Here is a 23,024-nt window from a genome sequence, read left to right as displayed (position 1 = left end):
TTATCAAAAAAGATAAAACCAAAATTAATTTTACCACTGCCATGGTTTCTAGCATTTCTAAAATTTCAAATCTTGACTTCCCATAGCAAAATAGATCACTATTGTTCTACCCATCATTTAAAGGCAAGATGGCAGATATCTTCTACATTGATTGCATTTCCCAATCCACTCATCCACCTGCATGTTGCAACAACATAAGGAAGGACGTGTTGCTGTGAAGTTGTGAGCTTCTGGTACCACCCATGTCTTTGCTGGTCTTTGCTAGTTAAACATGCTGAACATGCTGCAGTGAATCTCTGGAGAAAGTGAGAAGCATTATTTTCAATCCTGCTGCTTGCAGCATGTCTTTCCAAAAAGAAAAAAAAAAAAAAAGAAAATACAAAAAAACCCCCATGCAATGTTTAGTTAGATGGAAGGTTTCAGAGGTCAGTGTGAGAGACTGAAATGGTTAATGGCTTAAACATTATTAAAATCACTGAAAGACTTTTGTCCACTGTAGAAAACTGTGCCAAGAAACAACTGCTCACTAAAGCCCACCTCTCTCCAAATACGCCTACGAATTTGGACTGTGAAGGGAACTTGACATAAGATAAAGGTAGTACTATTGTCTAATTATCCCAAGTCCAAGGAGAAGAGTGTATCCAAAAGTGTGAGAGACTGGAATGTTAATGGCTCAAACAATCAGGCTACAAGCTGGGTGTTGAACAAGTCAAGGAAAGAGGCAAATCATGTGAAGTGGGATAGTATCTCTCTGTCCTTACACAAGTGACTCAGCTGTGATAACTCTGAGGAAGTACCAGGACATTCATGGGTAGCCTGGAGGTATTCATGTGTGCTGATGGGCCATAGTGGGCCATAATTGACTCAACTGTGCTGATATAACAGGCAGCTGTAATGTCCTGGAAGGTGATAAAAACCTCTGAAGTGTCCTGTGATCCAGTATTACATCATCCGGTGTATAACTCCCTGCCCTAGGGGATGTACCTGGGCATTTCCACCTAGCCTAACCATAATATAATGGACTCTGCGTTTTGTGGGGTTTCCACCCACCCCTGACAGACCAAGTCAGTGGGCAAGACCTTGACCATCACTTTGAGAGGACTGGGACTGTCACCACTAAGATCAGAAGAGGACCAATGGGATGCCAGCAGAGTCCATGGAGTAGTTATACTTTTTTTCTACTTAATCTGTCTCTCATTCTCTTTTTCTCCCCCTTGTCTCTTTTCCCTGTTTCTTTCTATCCCTCTCTACCTCACATTTACTGTTAAAAAAAAAAAATCTGTATTACTGACTTTGGTATATGGTTTTGTTTGAACCTTAAATCAGGCAGAAGCATCTCTCTAATAATTTTAATAACTGGATCATAACAGTCAAAGTGTGTAGTCATTCCAAAATGGAGAATGTCATTTATCAGACAATAATGAGCTGTAAACACTTCTACTGAAGTACTTGTATCAAGTTCACTTATTAGTCTGTGAATCTGCAAATCGTCAGGAAATACACAGTTCAGTGGGCAAAACACTACACTGAAAGAAAAACTTCCAATAAAAGAGAAAATATTGAATTAATTTCAGCCAGATAGTCATTTTTTTTTATTATCATTGTGACTTATCCTGTTCTAAAGAAGTGAGGAAATGCTTAATTTCATTATCTAAGTTATTCATCTAACTTGAATTCATATGAGGAAAATACAGTTTTACCTTTCTTTTTTCTTATTTTTTCATGTGGATAGAGGGAGAAGATTTAATCTGTATGGGCTTCCTGGAGAAATCCAAAGCGAGAAGCAATCATAATCTTTCCATAAGAGCCAGTTATCTTTACATAGTTAAGCTTGAAATTCAACACATGCAGAAACACACAATTAGATAATTGCTGTCAGTAGCTTTCAACTGGAACTACTCTATTTCAGAAGGAAAAAGTTCCTGAAAAGGTCACATCAAGAAAATATTGACGATAAGTTAACTGTTTCTAAAATAAGATTTTCAAGCTGATTTTTCTTATGAAGAAACTTAAAAATTCTTTCATTTCTTCCTGAGTATGAATAACAGGTTGAATTTGCGTTTTTCCTAATTTTCCATAAATTAAAGGATGATTTCATCTTGACAATAAAGCATTTACTATCTCTAGGTACACCAAACCTGTAGAATGAAGAGCTGGGCCTCTTCATCATGGGAATATATCTAAACGGCAGAATTACATGCTCCAACAAATGTTGAACAAGCTATCTTGAAAGACAGTATAAGGGAGAATAAAGAGTATTTTGCAGCGGCCATGGTTATATGAAGAAGTTCTGCAGCATGCAGCAAGACAGAGAGGAGCACATCTGCATCTGAGAGGTCCTCAGAAGATCTGATATAGGGCTAAACATAAATTAATAAAGAAAAAAAATCAGGGTACACACTTTGAAAAACCCACCCTGATGTGCATTTTTTTCCTTATTATAAACTATAGCTTTCAAATTGACTTAATGAAGAAGTTTCATCATTTAGTCAGCTCTATAATGCACAAGAACTTTGCTACAAGATAAATGCCTATGTAACTAAATTTGCTCCTGTAGGCTGAATAGTTAATGCCTTCAGGAAATAATTTTTTAATAATTTATGCTTGCACATAACCTACGATACTATAAAGTAAATTAATATGTGAATATCTTGATAGCTAACATACTCAATCCACTAATTCCAAAACTCCACACTATTACACAATTTTTTGTCCAGACATTGACACTGATCAAAAAAATCAAGAATTTTTGCTCTGAATTGAGCACTGATTTCATTCAATATTTTCTCACCTGCTTGTTTTCTTTTGTATGGTGATCCCAACAAAGTCCTAATATTATTTTTCCATAGCTTATATTGTAGCAGAGAGTAAGAGTATTTGCATTTGTTTAGCTTTACTCAGATGGTTTTATGAAAGTATTCAATCTCATGAAATTATTTTTTATAAAAATTTAATTTAGAATGGTTTTATTTTATAGATTATTAATTTTCAGAATTTTCCTTTTACCGTTTATTTAACCATAAAATCATAGAATGGCCTGGTTGGAAGGGACTTTAAAGATCATCTAGTTCTAACCGCCCTGCTATAGACAGGAACATCTTTCACTCGATCAGGTTGCTCAGAACTCCATCCAGCCTGGTCTTGAACACTTATAGGGATGGGGTATCCACAGCTTCTCTGGGAAACCTGTTCCAGTGCCTCACCATCCTCACAGTAAAGAGTTTCTTCCTAATATCTAATCTAAACCTACTGTCTTTCAGTTTGAAGCCATTGCCCCTTGCCCTGTCGCTACATGACCTTGTAAGTAGTCTCTATCTTTCTTGTAGGCTCCTTTCAGGTACTGGAAGGCTGCAATTAGGTCATACCAAAGCTTTCTCTTCTCCGGGCTGAACAAACCCAATTCTCTCAGTCTTTCCTTGTAGGAGAGATACACTCCATCCCTATAATCAACTTGGTTGCCTTTCTCTGGACTTGTTCCAACAGGTCCATGTCCTTCCTGTGCTGGGAACCCCACATCTGGATGTAGCACTCCACGTGGGGTCTCAGTAGAGTAGAGTAGAGGGTCAGAATCACCTCTTTCATCCTCCTTGCCACACTTCTTTTAATGCAGCCCAGCCCAGGAGTGCACATTGCTGGCTCATGTCCAGTCTCTCATCCACCAGCATCCCCAAATCCTTCTCAGCAGGGCTGCTCTTGATCTGTTGATCCCCCAGTCTGTATTGATACCAGGGATTGCACTGACTCTGGTGCAGCACCTTGCACTTGGCCTTGTTAAACCTCACAAGACTCCTGTGGGCCCGCTACTTGAGCTTGTCTAGATCCCTCATTTGTGTCAACCACACCAATCAGCTTGGTGTCTGCAACAGCCCAAACCCAGCTCTCAGCAAAAAAGAACTTGGTCAATTTGAACTATAAACCTTGAGTAACAAGAGCTAACAAGAATCCCGTGATTTGAAGAAGCTGGAGCCTTGTCATAAGACCTGTTGATGTACAACCCTGGGATTTAGCCTGGCACCAGCAGAATTAAAAGAGGACTTTTTGAGATGAATGTTAAGATTATGTCTGAACCCCTGTAATCCTTTCTTCCCCTGTGTAATCATGCTTGAAGTAAAATTAACTATTTGGAAACTGCAGTAAAACCTTGTGTAACTCCCTAATTAACATAGCTTGTCCCCCTCATTAACATGTCCAGCCCCCAAGGCCCTTAAAATGTGTTCTTGCGTTCAATAAAATATTCCAGTTATACCCCGTACTGTAATCATGTTTAGTTTTGCAGACCTCCACTGGTGTCATCTGCAAATTTTCTGAGTGCACTTGTTCCCTTCATCTATATCATTAATGCAGGTATTAGATAACGCTGGTCCCAATAAGGACCCCTAAGGGACACCACTTTGTCACTGTTGTCTATCAGGACTCTAAGCCATTGACCACTACCCTCTGGATATAACTGTCCAACCACTTTCTTATCCATCTAACAGTCCACTCATGTTATTTATTAATTTTTTTGCATAAGCTTCAGTGCTGAATTTTCACATTTGTTCTGACCTGGCTTATACTATTCCCATATTTCCAGAAAAATGCACATTGTTCCTAAATCCGAAAGTATTTGTCCAAGTCCCCATGAGTCACTCATTACCCACCTGAAATAAAGTGTATTGAATACTATCAGAATAATTTTTATTTATCAGAATAATTTTTAATAAACTTTATTTTTTAAAATGTAATATTTGATGAATAAGTTTGCTGGTGTTCATCCTGATCTGATGTAACTTGTTAAAAAGTCAAGAGTGTTGAATATTGGGTTAGAGATCTAAGGAGGAAAGATTTTCTTGTAACATCGCTGGACTTATACTTTAGGTTCCAAGTGTAATGTCTGCTCTCCCATCCCTTGTGCTCATCCATTTCGTGTATAAGCTGAGTGTCGGAGAGCAAACCAACATGAATAAACTTCTTTCATTATATTGCTTGGTGAACTTGAATAAATAAGGAAGTGCAGGAAATCTCTAACAGAGGGCAACTCCCTTGATGAGTAACTGGCCATGTGATGTATCTTAGAGAAGGATGTAAGATCTGATAGGCCTTCATCTTCTCTACTGAATTTCTTCTCTCTTCCCTTCTCTGTCTTCCATCACCTGTCTCAAAGAGAATCTCTTAACAGCCACATGGGAAAGAAGAGAGCATGGCTGGAGTTTCTCCGTTAACATAGCTGGTGAAGTAACTCTGAGCAGTCTCTCTGCTCCAGATTAGGCAATACCCTCTCATGCTTATTATCCAAGACACTTCTCTGCAGATGTATCTAAGTTATTTCTGGTCTTAGAGAAAACGTTACCATGGCAGTACTGTACTTGGTTTTATATGCTGAAGTTAATTCAGACATGCCTTAATGTGGCTGAATTATATTATATAAACACATCCTTAATTTTAGATCCAAAATCATATCCACATGTTACAGGGCTTATAAGTTTCCTGACACCTGAATCCTGTCCTTGGGAAAGAGTTATGCAGCTCAGACAGCATTGACAAAAAGCAGCATCTTAATCAATGAATGACTTTTGCTTAGACAATGGCCGTGTTGTTGGATTCTTCAGGCCAGATGAGGAAATACCGAAATATCATAAGGAAAATCTTACGTTCCTGGACTTTGCATTAAAACGTCACTGGGAAGAAAAAAAAAAGAAGAAAAAATAACATTTGACATTAGAAATAGCCTGCCTTCCACCTATCCGCTTTCACGCTTCAGAATTTCAGTAGGAAGTGAAAAAAATATATTAATGAAAATCAATTCTTTGATCTGCATGTGAAAGAAAAGTTCTCCTACCACTTAATGCTGAGGATGGCTAAGAATTTAACCCTTTAATTTCTAGGATAATATCTGGTATACTTTAAGAAGTAAGAAACCAATACTTGAGACTTGATTGAGTCTCAACACTTCACCTTTTAAGGTTAGAGGAAATTAAGTTCATGATAGTGCTTTACATTTTGAACCACATACAGCCACCAGCTGCTGCCCTGTAATGGAGGAGTCCAAGTGATATTTTTCAAATTTGCTCATTTTTATGGAAGCATAACATGAATGAAATTTTAGGACTGATGATTTACAGGTATAGGTTGGAAAAAACCATAAATAATAATTTTGAAGCTCAATAAAATTCTAACTGGAATTGTTGGACACATCTGCCTATCATGTAAAGGTCTTGATGTAGATCTCTGTATTAGAAAGTATTTCAGTAAGATTTCAGTAGGATTTCAGTATTGCACTAAACAGAAAATAATTAAAAGTCGTTATATCTGTTCTCATATTGCCAGCATTAATGGAACACCAATAATTCCTCTTTTCGAAATCTTTAAGTCAGTGTCAAGTCATTTCTGACTTTGAAACACTTCAACTTCTTTCTATAGTCAACAGTGTCTACCAGACCTGAACTAAAATTAGAGAGCAGGATAGCAGAGGTACAGGTGTGATTTCCTGATCCAAGGTTTCCCTTATTCCAGTTACTGTTTATTTAGGGAAAATGACAGTGGTCAGGTGTACAGGGTGAAGGTGCCCTGGTGCTGACCACAGTGGGGGCAGCAGGGGGGCTCTGTGAGGAAAGGCCGAGGCTGCCCTGTGCTGGACACAGCTGGTTCCAGCCAGCTCTGCCGCCACCCATGGCAGGGCACAGCTGAGGTAGGGACACTTTAGGGAAAATTTACATAAGAAGGGGGAAAAATGGAGTTGTGAGAGGAGTGAGAATCTGTGACAGCAACAACCCTGCAGGCACTAGGGTTATTTAAAATGAGGGAGAGGGAGGTGCTCCAGGTACCATAGCAGAGATTCTCTGCAACCTGTGGGGAAGACCATGGTGAGGCAGGCAGTCCCCCTGTAGCCCAAGGAGGTTCATGGTGGAACAGAGATCCATATGCAGCCCATGGAGGACCCCACATTGGAGCAAGTGGATGTGCCCTGATGGCAGCTGAAACCCATGAAGAGGAGCCCATGCTGGAGCAAGAGAAGGGTGTGAGAGGGGGACTGGTAAAGAGCAGGTGTTATGGGCTGAACACAACTCCCCCTTCCTCATTCCCCTGCACAACTCGGGGCAGGGGAGGTAGACGAGTCAAGAATGAAAGAATAAAGTTAAGATTGGTGTGTTTCTCACCATTCTATTGCACTTTTAAGTGGCAACAGATTGAAATAATCTTCCCATAGTCAAGTGTGTTTTGCCTGTGATGGCAATTGGTGAGTGATCTTCCTGTCATTACCTTGACCCATGAACTTTTCCATCTTATTTTTTTTCCCATCTTGATGAGAAGGGGAGGGAGAGAGTGGCTATATGACTGTTCAGGCAGCCATCCAAGGTCCACTCACCTTGGGAAATGGCTTCATCAGACTATCTGGTGAAGCATATCTGACTTTACCAGCATATCTGATTTACACATATGTTCTTGGTATTATCTCAGAAGTCCTTATATAATTGTGCATGTTTCTACTGGAAAGAGCCAGCAACTTCTGGTAAGGCATTTATTTTTCTAGAAAAAAAGAAGTAATTTTGGAAAACCCCTGTTCATCTCATTTAGATATAAAAAAAAATATTTATTTCTAATATATTATCCTAATAGTTATTCCTGCACTCCTCTTTTATGTAATATTGAATGTAAATTTTGGCAAGGACTTAAAAAGTGGCTTCTTTTATAAGAGTTACTCCTTCTCTTTTTTAGTCTCATCTTTTAGAGTAACTCTACCTTGCGTTGTATTATGAAGTTTTAATTAGACCAATGGACAATATCACATGAACTGACTCTGTAGTTTATCAAGACTGTAGTGCTTGCTAGAGATGTGTGAGACACTGGATTATTACCATAGAATCATAGAATCATAGAATCAGCTGGAGTGGAAGGGACCTCGGAGATCATTAAGTCCAACCCTTGATCCACTACTGCTGTGGTTACTAGACCATGGCACTAAGTGCCACATCCAGTCTCAATTATATTAATTATTGATTCGGACCAACTGTGGGGGGGGGGGGGGAGGGACACGTCAAATTTCACGAGGGTGAGGTGGGCACTGTTCCTTACCCCAGCCCCTTGGAGTCTCCTTGGGCAGGCTGGGAGCACTGTCCACACCACACACCAGAGCCCTTAACCCAGCCTCAGATTGGCTGGCACACTGGAAGTCCCACCTGGGGGTGGACAGGTGTGGCCATAGGGGGGCCAAAGCAAATAAAAGCAGCAACATGTGCTCTCCATGTTGTTTGGACCCTGCCTTCTGGACAGAAGCTGGACTTGCACGGGTCTCTGGGCGGTAGCTATAATTCTCTCTTTTTCTCTCTCTCTCTTTACTTTTTCTCCTAATCTCCTTTCTTAATATTTTGTGTAACTTAAAACTGGATGGGTTGGATTTTGTGGAGTTGTGTGGGTTAGCATGTGCTAAGTCAATGCTTGGTGAAGTGTTTTATTTTAGTTGAATGTTACCCCTTAAACTTTCACTAGGTTCCTTTATTTTCTAAAGTTTGCCAGTAAAAGTGTGTTATTTTTGACCTTCTGAGAAATGTGTACAGTGTCTTCTCCTTTGTGCTTTCTCTTAGAGTATTAAAAGAACTGAAGGCCCCTCTAAAAAATTTTGTGGGTAAATTTTTGGAGCCTTGTATATTTTTAAAGTAAAATCCCTCCAATGAGCTCGTAGCTCGAAACCTGGAGTCTTAAAAGATGTTAAAGATAACGGGCCAAGATGCCCCCCCTTCGTGTACTGTAACCTGAGACAAAGGACAAAAAATATTCCAACTATAGTATCATGGGAGAAATAATGAAGTGTTAGCATGTTTTGGCTGATATGTTACTTGTCTGAATCAAGCAGCGAGGAGAATTGAATGTGATACTTTCACATATTAAGCAAGCCCTTACACAGTGTTTATGGACAAACAGGTGGCTATGATTGTAGTAACTGTGTCCTGAATTGTATGCATGAAGGCTAGATTTTTGATGAGAGAAGAATTGGAAAAAAAATACAATGCTGTGAAATACTGATGAGAAATACAGGCCAAAAAGAAATAACTTGATTTCATAAGGTAGTTAACTATCTAAAAGTGCAGTCAAGCGTTCAGTGGCATTTTTATTATGCCACTAGTTTTTCATTAGCCTTACTGCTCTTGAAATGAAGGCTAGAGGTTCCTGAAAAGCCTACTTATTTGCCTATTTAGACAGCTAAGTAGCAAAATCTGGGTCAGAGACTGTAATTGTAAAAACAGCATGATCTCTAGTTGCATATCATTAATAAATAGACTTTGAACAGTAGTAAATTAAATCAGAGTTAGATGTCTTTAGACTTATATGGGAATGATAGTGGAAATCACAGAAGCTACGATGTATATGAGAAGTGAACATGTTAATCAGGCTCCTTAGTTGTAAATAATATAATTATACCCAAAAAAGCTGTACATTTCCTTTATAGCCACACCTCTATATCATCTCTACAAAGTCTGTTAACTCTTGTGGAAGAACAAAAAGGAGGTGAAAGGAAATGTTGAAAAATACAATCTGTTTGTCCATTAATGCAAAATATTGTGATTTTGTGTTAAACGCATTTTTCAGTGTGCTGAAATGTGTCCAGTTTTGAATTTATAAACTTGGTAATGTAGTTTTTAACCACTTAATAATTGATTATCAGGCTTAGGAAAATGAGTAATGGGGTAAAAAAAGAAAAGGCAAAAAGTGCAAGTGTTTTGAATGCAGCTCTATAATCTGCTAAAGATATATATTCTATTCATGTGTTAAGTTTTTGAAAATGCATCAATCACAGATTTTGCCTATAGTTATGAGCTGTACAAGAGAAAAGAGCAACAGAAAGACAGAAGAAGAACTTCCAAAAGTTCTAGAGGGTGATTGTGGGACTTTATGTTAAATACCTGTAAGACCTTATTCTTCTGTTATTTCTAGTGCCAAAGATATCAGAGATTGCTAATTTATAACACTGGAAAGTTTATGAACTAGATAAGTAATGACTATCAGTGAGGATTTTCTGCAAACCAAAAACATTACTTTGAGCAAAAACACACAAACATTCAATGAAAGATTTTTAACATATATCTCATTATTTTATTTGTATAATAAAGAGTCTTCATTAATATTAAATGCTCTGTGATTATTTAATAATCTGTAGCAAACATCAGATAGCTGTTAAAAGAGAAGCTGTCAGACATTTAATATCTGAAGTAGTTCACAGCTACTAATCACCTATAACCTGATGCCCTGAAAGTTCTTCAGATACTTATCTCATTTTCCTCCTCGTTTTTGACTTCTTGTAACAGGTGGTGCACTCAAGAGTCCAATGCCTTCCATAGAAACTGTTTCCCAGCAGAACTCGGAACAATTGAAACACTCTTACTACAGTGCTTTATGTTTAAAGATTTAAAACTAACACTGATGAATTCAGTTCATCATAGTGTTTAGTTTTTGTGACACCAGTGCAGAAAAAGACAGTCCAACTTCTCTATTACAATTCAAAGTTGCCACAAATAGAGCATTCTGGCCACAATATTGCATCTTTTATCGGGAGATAATTAGAATTCTGATTTTGTTTACAGACTTTATTGAAATCGGTATATATTTACTATCACAGCAGTGCTTGTACTTTGTGATCTTATCTAGCTGGTTTATGCTGCAAGGGAATGAAAACAGTTAATGCAGTTTCATTTTTTTTTTTCAACAAGAAACCTTAGATTTGCAGCTGCATTTTGTTTGGTAGCAGAAGATTTAAAAAGTGATGAACAATAGGTTTTCCAAGGTGTTCACTTCATAGCTGAAATGACTTTGTCAGGTTAGCAGCCTACACTTGTAGTATTCTTTTTCATGGGCCATGTTTTGGCAGATATTATTCTACAGTACAATAAAAAAACCCAACCTCTGTCAAATTCAGATTTACTTCTTACACTCTAGGAACTCATGGTTTCTATACAAGTAGAACACAGGAATGACTAGCATCAGCTTTTTTATGTGTTATTTTGCTTTTTTCATTATGTTTGGCATGGTGAGATTGATGATTACTATTCATGGCCAGCCATATTCTTAGGGGAGTAAAACTTTAGTGAAATATAAAATATGCAACAAGTACATAGAAACTTGAAATGAACTTGGCAGTTTGGTAGATTATCCCAGAGTTAATTTATTACCTCCAACCAAAGACAGAAGATACACAACATATCTGCAGAAAACTTTCAAAACAAAGATTTTTCTTCACTATCACAAACTTTAACTGAAAAACCCCTCACATAATTTAAAACATTTGAGATGACTTGTTACACATTATTTCATGACTTAAAAACTGCAGCATAGTTTGAATAGATTTCTTCTTTAGACCCAAATGCATATTTCTTTCTCTTTTTTCTTTGTGATGTACCAACACTTTTAATGAAATGTAGAATGGGCTTGTACCCACTATGTGTATGACCTTTAGTTGTAAATATCAATTAATTATTTCCTATAAGGGTACTCAACAAACTGGAGAAATGGATAGAAAGAAATACCATAAAGTTAGGAAGAGGAAAGTATAAGTCTTGCACCTGGGATAGAATAAGGCAGCAGCAGGGGATGGTAGGAATTGAAAAGAGCAGAAAGCAGCTTTGCAGCAAAAGACTCAGATTCCTGGTGAGCATCATGTTCAACATGAGCCATCAGTGCACTCATGCAGGGGTGAAGATAAAACAAGTATGTTTGCATTAATAAAAACAAAACTGACTCAAATCTGTCTGGTGGGTATAAGACCAAGACTACAGTTCTGTCTAGTTTGGGGATTTGCAGTGCAAGAAAGGTATTGGAAATCTGGAGAAAGCTTCAAGAATTGCTGCCAAGATGATCAGGGGCTGGAGCTCAGAAGAATGAAGTTTGGCTTCAGAACAGAGTTTGTTCAGCCTGAAAAAGATGATGTTTGGAGGGGAAACAATTTACATGTTCAGTTACTTAATCCTAGAATGGCCTGGGCTGGAAGGAACCTTAAAGATCATCTACTTCCGATCCCCAGCTGTGGGCAGGTACACCTTTCATTAGGCCAAGTGGCTTAGAACTCCATCTGCCCTGGCCTGAAACACTTATGGGGCATTAACAACTTCTCTGGGAAACCTGTTCCAGTGTCTCACCACCCCCATAGTAAAAAGTTTTCTCCTAGTATCTAGTCTAAACCCACTCTATTACAGTTTGAATCCATTCCCTCTTGTTCTGTCACTACATGATCTTATTAGAAGTCCCTCTCCATCTTTCTTGCAGGCTCCCTTCAGGTACTGGAAGGCTGCAATTAGATGACCCCAAAGCATTCTCTTCCCTAGGCTGAAAATCCCAATTATTTCAGCCTTTCCTCATAGGAGATTACTCCATCCCCCTAATCATCCTTATGGCCCTTCTCTGGACTCACTCCAACAGGTCAGTCCTTCCCTGTGCTGGGGACCCTGGAGCTGGATGTAGCACTCGAGGTGGGGTCTCACCAGAGCATGGCTGGGTATGGAGAAACAGTCTCAGGCTTTTTTTAAAGATGAACAGCATGAGGAGTAGAGACAGTGGAGAGAAGTTTCAGTGTGGGAAAATCTAATTACATTTGAAGTAAAAAAATATTTTCAACAGGGATGTGAACAAACATGGGAGCAGTTTTCAGAGAGAAGCAGTGAATTTTCTGTCTCTAGAGATGTATAAAACTAAACTGTCCTTGAACAAAATGGCATAACTTCAAATTTGACCTTACTTTATTCAAGATATTGCACTAGTAACTTCCAGAGGCTCTTCTCAGATCCTTCTATGAGTCTATGATATCTAGACAGGACTATCAAGGTTTGGTAAGGGAATTACTCTTTACTGAAACATTCATGCACTGGTATTTGTTACGTGGGCCTTTCTAGCTTCTTTAAAATAGAGTTGGAGGTCTTTGTACAGGTATATGGGGATGCAAACACACTTAAGTGATGTATATGGACTAGATGTATGCTTAAGCAACATGTAGCATGAAACTAAACCTGGGATAAATATTGCAATGATATCATAAGCTGGAAAATATTTTTAGTTTACCTTATGATCTGTACTCAGTATTCTATCAATCCAGACTGTATTCAAGCATCTGACATACATCTATCTTTAAACACACAGAAGAAAGGAAAATATTCAATTTACAGTAGATGTTTCACCTGTTAAAATGTCAAAGGTGGTCACAGATTTCTGAAGTTTAGGACTCCCTAATGCATAAGGCAGCTGGCACTTTTCACAGTAACCAGGAATGTTTTGGGTTTTTGTTTGTCACTTGCCTATCAGCAACATGAAAAACTGCATGTAAAAAAAAAAAACCCCACGATTTTTTAGTGATAGTACTGGAAGTGATCCAGAAAAAAATTTCAGTTTTGAAGTGTTATTGCTGCTTGATTTAATTTAAATATTTATGATCTGGGGAAGATATGTAGTAGTTGAAATTATTTGAAGTCTTGTTGTTACACTCAAAGTCATGTTAGAGGCCATAGTCTCATTAATAATGCAGTTAAATTGTGGGGGTTGTTTTAAAGTCTTCTTCATATCTGTGCATTTTCTCTGATGTTATGATTATCTTTCTAGTGTTCCTCTGGGTCATAAGGTTGATGCTTCAGCCCTTCTCAAGAAGTGTGGGAGACAGGGGGTCACAGCGACTTGTCAGCGTGCAAGTGTCTGCTGAGAGAAGTATGACATTGACGTTTTCTTTCTGCTTGGGCTCTGTTTGGTGCTATATTTATAAGTTTCCCTGTCACGTTCCAGTTACTTCTCCTGTGTTACCAGCTGTAGCCTGGCAGTGGCCCCTATCATCCCACAGGGACGTCAGGCCCACAAAGGGCTACGGTTTGTCAGGCAGTGACTGCAGTAGAGAGAGGTGTCACCTCTTTTAACCCCAGAACTGAAGCTGGAGCAGGGAAAGCTGCAGCATCTGGCCCTGGCACAGGGGTTAAAACAGTGACACCCAGCTCAGTCTGGGTAATTTGCAACTTCTGTGCCAACTGAGAGGATGTATGACGTCAATGTGCCTTGGATACTCTAGGAATCATATTGTTGGATCTAATACCATGCAAAAATATGACCTGAAAGATGAAATAAAGAATTTCTTATATCTGAGAGCTAGGCAAATTAGTAAAAATTCCAGAATACGGGATTATAAATACACAATGCTGTTGACACAATTTAAAGGAATTATTTAAAATAAACTAAAAAAGAGGGAAGTACAAAATATTTCAACGAGGTAGGAATACTCGTGTGTATATATTCAGAATGGTAAATAGTGGGCTAGATCAAATTTTACATTAGAATGTGACGGAAGAGTTGCAGTGGATCACAAAAGAAATGTATGTTAACCCAAAGAATAAGGTGAGGACAGCCTTTGGTGGCTGTCTATTCTATCTCTGATTCATCTGATATTCAAAGAATATTCTGTGTCAACCTTGACCAGTATTTGTCTAGTTTTTGCTCAAAGACCTTGAGCAATAAAGGCTGTCTAGAGTCTCCTGAGAATCTGCTCTCTTGCCTTACTGTTCTGCTTTTTATGGCAGTTCATCTAATATGTGGACTTTTTTTCCTGTAATTTAATCCCATTTTTCCTTTTCTATTATATGCATAGAAAATATAATTTTCTTTTCTGTTAAGTGTCTATATGTTCCTTTTATGAACATGCCTTTCCTCTCTAGGAATGAGGCCTATAGCCATAAGATACCATGAGATATGCTGTGAAGGGATTACTGCTAATGGGTGTGATAGGTTATCAAGCAGAGGATAACCCTTATTGCTGCAATCAGACCTGTGGTAAAGGGAGTGATACTGAGGTGCCAGGGTGCAAGACCTACAGTTTTTGTGATCCTGCTCTTTAGCTTCAAAGAGAGATACTATCTTAATAACCATCATTTACACATAAAGTGGCCACCTCCACCCCTTCACTCTTTATGATAGCAGCAACAGGTTATTTGACTACAGTCTTATCTCCACTTCTCCCAAAAGTGTAATTTTGGCATATGAAAATCCTCCATGGCAGAAGATGAGAATACAATCACCTTACAGATAAGTCAATGGGCTTGCTCCTCTCTCTTCCCCAAAGCAGGGACAGATCTTTGGTAAGATTTGCTCCTAAGGCTGCAGTGGATGACACTCAGGTGAAATTAAGCTTGACTGATGGTAAAGCTGGGCTGAATTGATTACCAGTTGGTCATTGTTTCTTTTTTTTTAATATTTAGTGCTAGTGCAGTAAGCACATTTATGAATGGCAATTCCAAATTTCTATTTCATGTAATTTCAATAAACCACAAATGTGTGATCTTAAAAGTTCTTATTGAATACGTCCAGTCTTACCATGCTGAACTGGCTACAATCAGAAATTAAGCCCAGCAGCACCTGCTACTTCAAGAGACAGTTTGTAATATACCCAGAGAGTTACAAAGAAGGTGAACTGGGTTGTGAAACAGGGTCTTGCCTTATCAACAAATTGAAAAACAGGTCTCACAGCCTCAAAGGGAGGGGGAAAATGTATTGTTTTCCTTAGTTTGTTTAGGCCTACATGTTTACAGCAGAGGTTGGGAAGAAGGATATACTACTGGTGGTGGATGGACCTCAAAGACATTTGGCATAAGAAGAAGCTAACAAACGCAACTTAGTAACTGTGCTAAAATCAGTCTCAACTAGGTTAAAGGCAATTCTGGCAGGAAAGGATTGAAATAACTGACTTATAACCCGCTGACTCCAGAAATTCTCCAACTTTAAATGGGAGAAAGACTGAGCATGTGGACTAATCAGCATGAGAGGCAAGAGAATTGTTTAAACCATAGAAGGTAGAATTAACCAACAGACAGTAGAATTAAGACGATAACTAGCTAATTTGTGGCAAATGAAACATAATTCCTTTGTTTATTAAAATGTTTAAATAGTGTAAATTTTTGAGAATCGGTGTACTAGCTTTGTGGATTTACCAGCTAGCATCCATCTTCGTGTAAATAAAAAATAAACAAAGACCTTGGCTCTGTGAGTGAAGTTGGCATATTGTACACTGGATGATGAATCCCATTTTTAGGGACAACACACCCAGCCCCTCTGATCTCTGAGGACTAGCTAGAAACAAGGGGGTTTATTTTCTGCCAGATTTCTATATTCTATACTTGCAAGTTGGTTTTTTTCTGCGAGATAGCAAATAAGTTTTTCTGGTCTTTCTGGACTAATGAAGATGTGGCTTTTGTGATATATGCTGCTGTCGAACAGCTCAGGCTGCTTTAGATAATCATTACCAAAGCAGTGTTGGTCTTGAGATCACTGAGAGGTTTCTGTGAGGAAGCTAGAGGCTAATAAAATTGGCATTAGCCAGGTTATGGTAGGACTTTGCTACTGAAGCATCCAAAGCTGGTACTGCAATTGACTCCTGTAGAGACTTTGCCAACAATCATCTGCAAACTCCCAAGTGCACTACTGTCCATGGCTTTGCAAGGTAAGTGGTACACATCTTGCTACACTTTACTGCGAAAGGTATGATATGTAGCTGACTGGAGGCAACCTGGTGTGTAATTCTGGGCATAGCCAAAAAAACTCAGATTGCTCTGTCAGTTGATCAGGTCATATATCTGATCAATGGAACTCAGTAACGTCTAATGTTAGATTACTACCATAGTCCCTAGGTTTCTTTGAGGTGGTTCAACTAGTCTTCATTAAGGAAATTTCCAAACACAGTTTTATGGCTACCATGGGCCAGGTACCGTTCCTAGTACACAATCTGGATATAACATCACTGTTATGAAACCTTAGGGAATTAAATAGTGAGGATATTTAGACTATTGCTTGTTCACCTCAGAGTTATGGAATAAGGTTAAATTCTACTTATTTGCACATTGATATTGTTATAGATTAGGAAATCAGGGGAATTTTTCTTCCCCCTGCTCCACTCCAAGGAAAAAAAAACCGGAGGGGGGGGAGGTCATTAGCGTTACAAAAGATGTAGCCAGCCTAGGTTAATGGCCCATTTGGAGAGAGGAGAGAGGGAGGTGGGGGCTGGCTCTGTTCGGGGAGGTGAGGGACAGACTACGTGGCTGGCTCCCTGGGTGCAGACAGGCATTTTTGGGGAGGGGGACCGGAGGTCTAGTTTCCTTTTTTGGCTGTTCATCCTGGTGAGCTCGACTCCTCATTCCTGCTGGCTTCGACCTGCCTGACTGTCCCGCTCCCCGGAGCTGCTGTGCTTCATCGGAGAGTTTACTTGCCCGCGGGAGAGGAGGGGGAGTTTTTCTGAGACACCACCACCTGAGACTGTGGTGAGTCCCCGCCACTTGAGACAGTGGTGAGTTCCCATGGGAGTGTACTGCCTGCCTTCCTTTTTGTCCCCACGGAGGTGAGGACCCCCCCATCTCCTCAGCTTCCCCACCCGGTCCAGGACCGCTCTCTCCAGCCCCTCTTCCCGCGGGTGACTGCCGGAGCCCACAGCGCACCCTGCCGACCACAACCAGGTACTGCAGGTCCTACACCTCCCAGCGGTCCAACAGCGCCCCCTGCCGACCGCAATTAGGACTGTGCTAAAGGACAGAGAAGTATTCATTTAGACTTGTTGTTGTTGTTGTTGTTGTTGTTTTGTTACTGTTTTTGCCGACATACATATATCTTCTAATAAAGGGTTGTTATTTCTTCTGTTTTTCCACATTTTCCTCGAGTAAAGCCCCTTAATTTGACATTACAATTGCAGAGAGGGAGGAGTTTGGTCTACCTCATAACTCATCCTCTTTAGCAAACAGTCCAGTCTCATCAGACTGAGACAGATATATTTGTAATGCAATTCTACCTTTTTACACTGCCCACGTCTGGGCACCACACTTCAAAAAGCATGTTGAATTAGAGCAGAAAATTATGTTCTAGAACATGTGTTCTACACAAATCTTGAAAGAGCTAGTATTATTTGACAGTAAACAGAAACAAATTCAAAAGCATACAATAATAGGATTCAAATATATGGAAGATTGTGGCAAAAAAACAAATAAAAAGAAGTGAACTCTCTTCATTTTGACCAAGACAAGAAATAATAGGCCTATTTCACATCAAAGATTAAGCCTGAGTATAAAAAAAGGCTTCCTGATGGGGATATAGCTAAGCACCCGAGTGAGTTACTTAGGCAGTCTACAGAAATAGGACAATTGAAAAATTTTAGATATACATTAGGAAAAAAATGTATCTTGTTCAGTTTCAGTAGAATTAGAATTATAGAATATCAATATGGAGCAGACTCATGAGGATCATCAAGTCCAACTGATGACTCCACACAGAGCAACCTAAAAGTTCAACCATATGTATAAGAACATTGTCTTAACATTTCTTGAACATAGAGAGGTGAAAATACTACTCTGGAGAACTCGTTCCAGTACTTGATCACCCACTCAGTAAAACACTTTTCCCTAATATCCAATTAGAACTTCCCCTGAGGCAGCTCCAGGCCATTTCCTTATGTTCAATGATCAGAAACTAGAGAGAAGGGTTTGACACAGCATCACAGAATATTCTGAGTTGGAAGGGACCCACAAGGATCAGCTCTTCGGTGAATGACCCATATGAGGATCAAACCTGCAACCTTGGCATTATTAGCACCATTGTATTCTCAGGGACATGTGTCAGGGAACTCTTGAGCTTTTATTGTATAGCTACCTTGACTCCAGCAACAGGTCCAATGTTTAGACTCAAAAGGTGTTGGCTAACATGCCCTTAAATTTTACAATACGTTTCTCAAAAGTAGTGGCTAAAAAGCTCTTAATGTCTTACAGTACACTTCAATAAGCTTTCAACTCCTACAATACACTTCTCAGGTGCTGACTCACAAACCACAACACACCGCTCATGAGGCTCAGCACTCCCACAACAAACTTCTTTATGGAATATGGGGTTGAATATGATAGCAGTGCTTTGCCCAGACAAAGCAAGGCAGGAGAAAAAGAAAGGCAGAAAAAAGAGAAAGAGGACAAAGAAAATCAGTAGTCCTTAGATCCCATCCTTGTCCTGCTCTGTGAATGGTCAGGATCTGGGGTAATGAGACAAAATGAAAGAGAGAAAAATAAAATTGAGGGGGACTATCCCATTTCCTTTCGTAGTTAACCGAGTGCACTCCTCTTATGTAAACTAGATTTTTTTGGCCATTTTGTTCACCCATGCACAGTCTGCCCTTTTGAGTCCTCCTGTGAAGGACCAGGAATCAGAATGGGAACAATTTCAGAAGTGGAAAAAGATGTACAGCGATTGAAGGGACTTTATGATACAGACTTTACAGTTATTATGTATATACACGTTGTATATTTCCCCAGAATTTGTATCTCCCAGGCATGCCCAGGCTTGTCCACTTCCCTGCTTCCCTGCTGATTGGCTGGAGAAGCTGCAAAGAGGAGACCTTTTGCCCTTTCCTTCCCCGGTTCCTCCCATGTTCCTCCCTCTTTTGCCTGTGCTCCTATCCCGATTTGTTCCCCCATTTGTCTGTCTCATGCTCTATCCCATGTTCTGGCCCTTTCCCCGCCTGAAACCCATAAAACCTCTGGACACCTCAATAAAGTATTCCATTTGCACCTCTGCCTTGACTCCCGAACCCATCCATGCTGTGTCACGGCCCCATCCCCCCTCGGACCGTGGCACCCTCCTCCAGGAAGTGAGTCAGGAGAGGGTCAGGGGACACACACACAACTGGCATGAGCCTCAGGGTGGAGCAGGAAGTTGGCTCAGAACAGGACTGCCCCACCTTCACGGAACCCTCTCCTCGAATCACAACTTTCCTGTCGCAACAGTCAGAACGTATGAGACAAAACATGCTTACACCTGGTCCTTCCCCCAGACACCAACCCCCCAGCTGAGCCTAAGCCTTGCGTGAGAGATTACTGGTTGGATGGAATTAAAATAGTGCTGGAGATCGTGCTATCAACTCAGTGCTATGCCATTCCAATAGTCCAGTTTGTGCTCCAGATTTGATAGTATTCCTAGGGCAGATTTAAGCCTGCATGGGATGATCAGGTTGTATCTCTTCTATTAAACCAGGCTTACAGTAGAATTTAAAAACAAGAACAAAGTGATTGTTTATATAATAACTGGGAAAATTTTTAACAAATGTATAGAAAGAAGAGAGGAGACAAACCTATAACTAATGTTACCAAGACTGGGAGACACGTGGTAATCCAGCATGTTAAGGTTCAAGTCAGGAGAGAACTTGAAAACCTGGAACAAAAACTTAAAATAAATACAAGTCAAAGATTAATTTTGGCAAAAATTCAAGTTTTCTTGAAAGAAAATTATTTCTTAGGTTGCTATGTAGGTGGCAGTGTAGACTAGTTCTTAAAATTGCAAAGAGTAGCTTGTTTTTATGTGGGTCTACTTTAAAAAAAAATGCTTTAAATCATTCCTCCATACCTCTTTTTTTCACCATGGAGAACAGCCTGTCACTACACTAAAAAAAAATTAGGAAAGTGGTTTTTTTCCCAGCTTCCTGAAAAACTAAATATACACCCACATTTTAAGGCTATGACTAATCCTGAGGCAAGCAAGGCTGTGTTAACCTATTTAAGGTTTTCATCTGAAAATCAGGGGTTTAATGAAAATTTTAAATTAAAAATAAAGTGAAGGTTTTAACATTCAGAGCAAACATATACATTGTCTAAAAGGTTTTTACTGACTTGGTGAAGTCTCTGAAACTAGTTATAAATGATGTATGAAGTGAACACTCACTGTCCAATGCACAGAGAGAACACTACTTTTCAATCATTGCTTCCATAAGCTTTACAATTTACTATACGGTTGGGGGTTTAGTTTTTGTTTGTTTGTTTTTTCTCTGTTCTGAAAAGGAGCCACAAAACACCACTGAGAAAAGTCTGAAAAAAAGATACAAGGAAAGCTAATTTTTGAAGACTGCTTGAAATAGGTTTATTACATATTTTTTCCATTATTTTTCTGAGGAGCTAGATCTGTTTAAAACCTTTTCTTATTTTTCTTTTACTTAGAGAAGTTACACATAATCATACATGTACTTCTTATGTATTAACTTAGAATAACACCTATCAGTTGACTCTTATAAAAATACTAGAAAATGGAAGCTCTACAGGGTAGCATGAAATAACATTTTTAATTCATTTTTAACAATAAAATACATTATTTTAAATACAAGGGATGTAAAAGAAGTCTTTATCAGAGATTTTGCCTTGGGGATAATAGAAATGCACCCTTTTTGGTCAAAAGTAATGTGAAAGTCCCATTCTTAATATTATAAAGAACATTGTTAAATTAAGTGCTAATATAGTTCATATTGCACAAGTCTTTACACATGTTGTTGAAGTATGGCTATAATCCACATTCAGAAAACATTATCAACATCACCAAAGTATATACAGCAATGCTTGAAGGTGATAATACTTGATAGAGTTTTTTATGATTTCTTGTTACTGATTGCCATATGTTGTGGTTTAACCCCAGTCAGCAACCAAGTCCTGCGTTGCCACTCACTCCCTCCCTCAGTAGTAAGACTGATGAGAGAATCAGAAGAGTAAAAGCTACAAAACTCCCATGTTGAGATAAAGACAGTTTAATAGGGAAGCAAAAGCCACATAGGCAAGCAGCAAAAAAGAGAATTAATTCACTGCTTCCCGTGGGCAGGCAGGTGTTCAGCAATTTTCAGGAGAGCAGGGCCCCACTAAGCATTACAGTTACTTGAGAAGACAAACGCCATCACTCCAAATGTTCCTCCTTTCTCTTTCTTCCCCCCACTTTGTATACTGAGCATGATGTCACCTCTCCTGGCCGTATCTCCTCCCAACCTCACATGCACCCCCAACTTCCTCGCCAGTGTGGAAGTATGAAAAGCAGACAAAGCCTTGGTTCTGTGTAAGTCCTGCTTGGCAATAACAAAACTGTCTCTATATTATCAACTCTGTGTTCAACAGAAATCCAAAACGCAGCCCTGTAATAGCTACTGTCATGAAAATTAAGTTTACCCAAGCCAAAACCAGTACACCATACTTCTTTGGGTAGTTGTATATATTGATGGAAAGACTATGTATTCAGGTAAAGTAAGGCTGGACCATGTCAAAATAGTGATTTTCATGCACCTTTTGCAAGGTTGAAATGTTTGCACAAAAATCAGTCAGAGATCAATTAAGACCTCTATTTTCTTTCTCATCCAAGGTTAATTGCAATATATGCATCAACATGAAATGTTAAAATAATGCATGTTTATAAAACTGATACCTTAAAAATGTATTATTACATGAAAATATTTAAGATAAAATTTCAAAATACTTGTGGCATTTGTTTTGTGTAGAAGACAAATCCTGTTATGCTGTGCTGTTGGATTTTCTCAGTTAGACAAGAGCAAATCCAAAGTAAATCCACTCAAATTGAGAAGTTTGTAGCAGGTATTGGACTGTTGTATGGCATTTTTTGCAGCTAAATGAAGTCCTAACAAGAGTTAAGCTAAGAATCACATGTAGTTTAAATTCTAATACCGGATTATTTTAGCACTTGGTTCCCTTTAATTTAATTTATGCTTACTTCATAAAAGAAAGAGTTGAGAATGTTCAGAAGGTGGAAATAAAGTGTTTCCTTCAACCTCTCTTTTGAATTCATTAGGTAAAAAAAACATGATATGATTGCTTTGTCACGGTGAAAGAGATTAATTCTTATTTATAGTGTAAATTGCTTTCTCATCTCAGGATGATTAAATAAAAAATATATATTATATAGAATGCTCACATTATCTTTAGTGGTTTAGACATCACATTAAAATGAATTCCACAATGAAGTTCCTCAATATGATACCGAGTAGAAACTTGAAGAGGAGCAGAAAATACCTCTAAGACTCTTGAATCTGTATCTTACAATGTACCACTATAGTCAATATTTAATTCCCAGATGTGAAGAGGTATTATGAAAAATGAAACCCAGTCAAACAAACAAAAAATTTTAGTTGTAGGAAGATTTCTAGAAATGCCTATTACTCTCCACTACACAAGGAAAGCTATATGTGAATTTCAGAATCTCAGTGAGGTGTCTAAGTATAGGCAGAATGGATACAGATCTTTCTTGAATTTTTG

This window comes from Pipra filicauda, unplaced genomic scaffold, assembly GCF_003945595.2.
Source record: "Pipra filicauda isolate LSUMZ 115617 unplaced genomic scaffold, ASM394559v2 scaffold123_size2130275_pilon, whole genome shotgun sequence".
In the NCBI taxonomy this organism is placed as follows: domain Eukaryota; kingdom Metazoa; phylum Chordata; class Aves; order Passeriformes; family Pipridae; genus Pipra; species Pipra filicauda.
The sequence above is the reverse complement of the archived record's forward strand: the minus strand, read 5'-3'. Positions refer to the sequence as shown.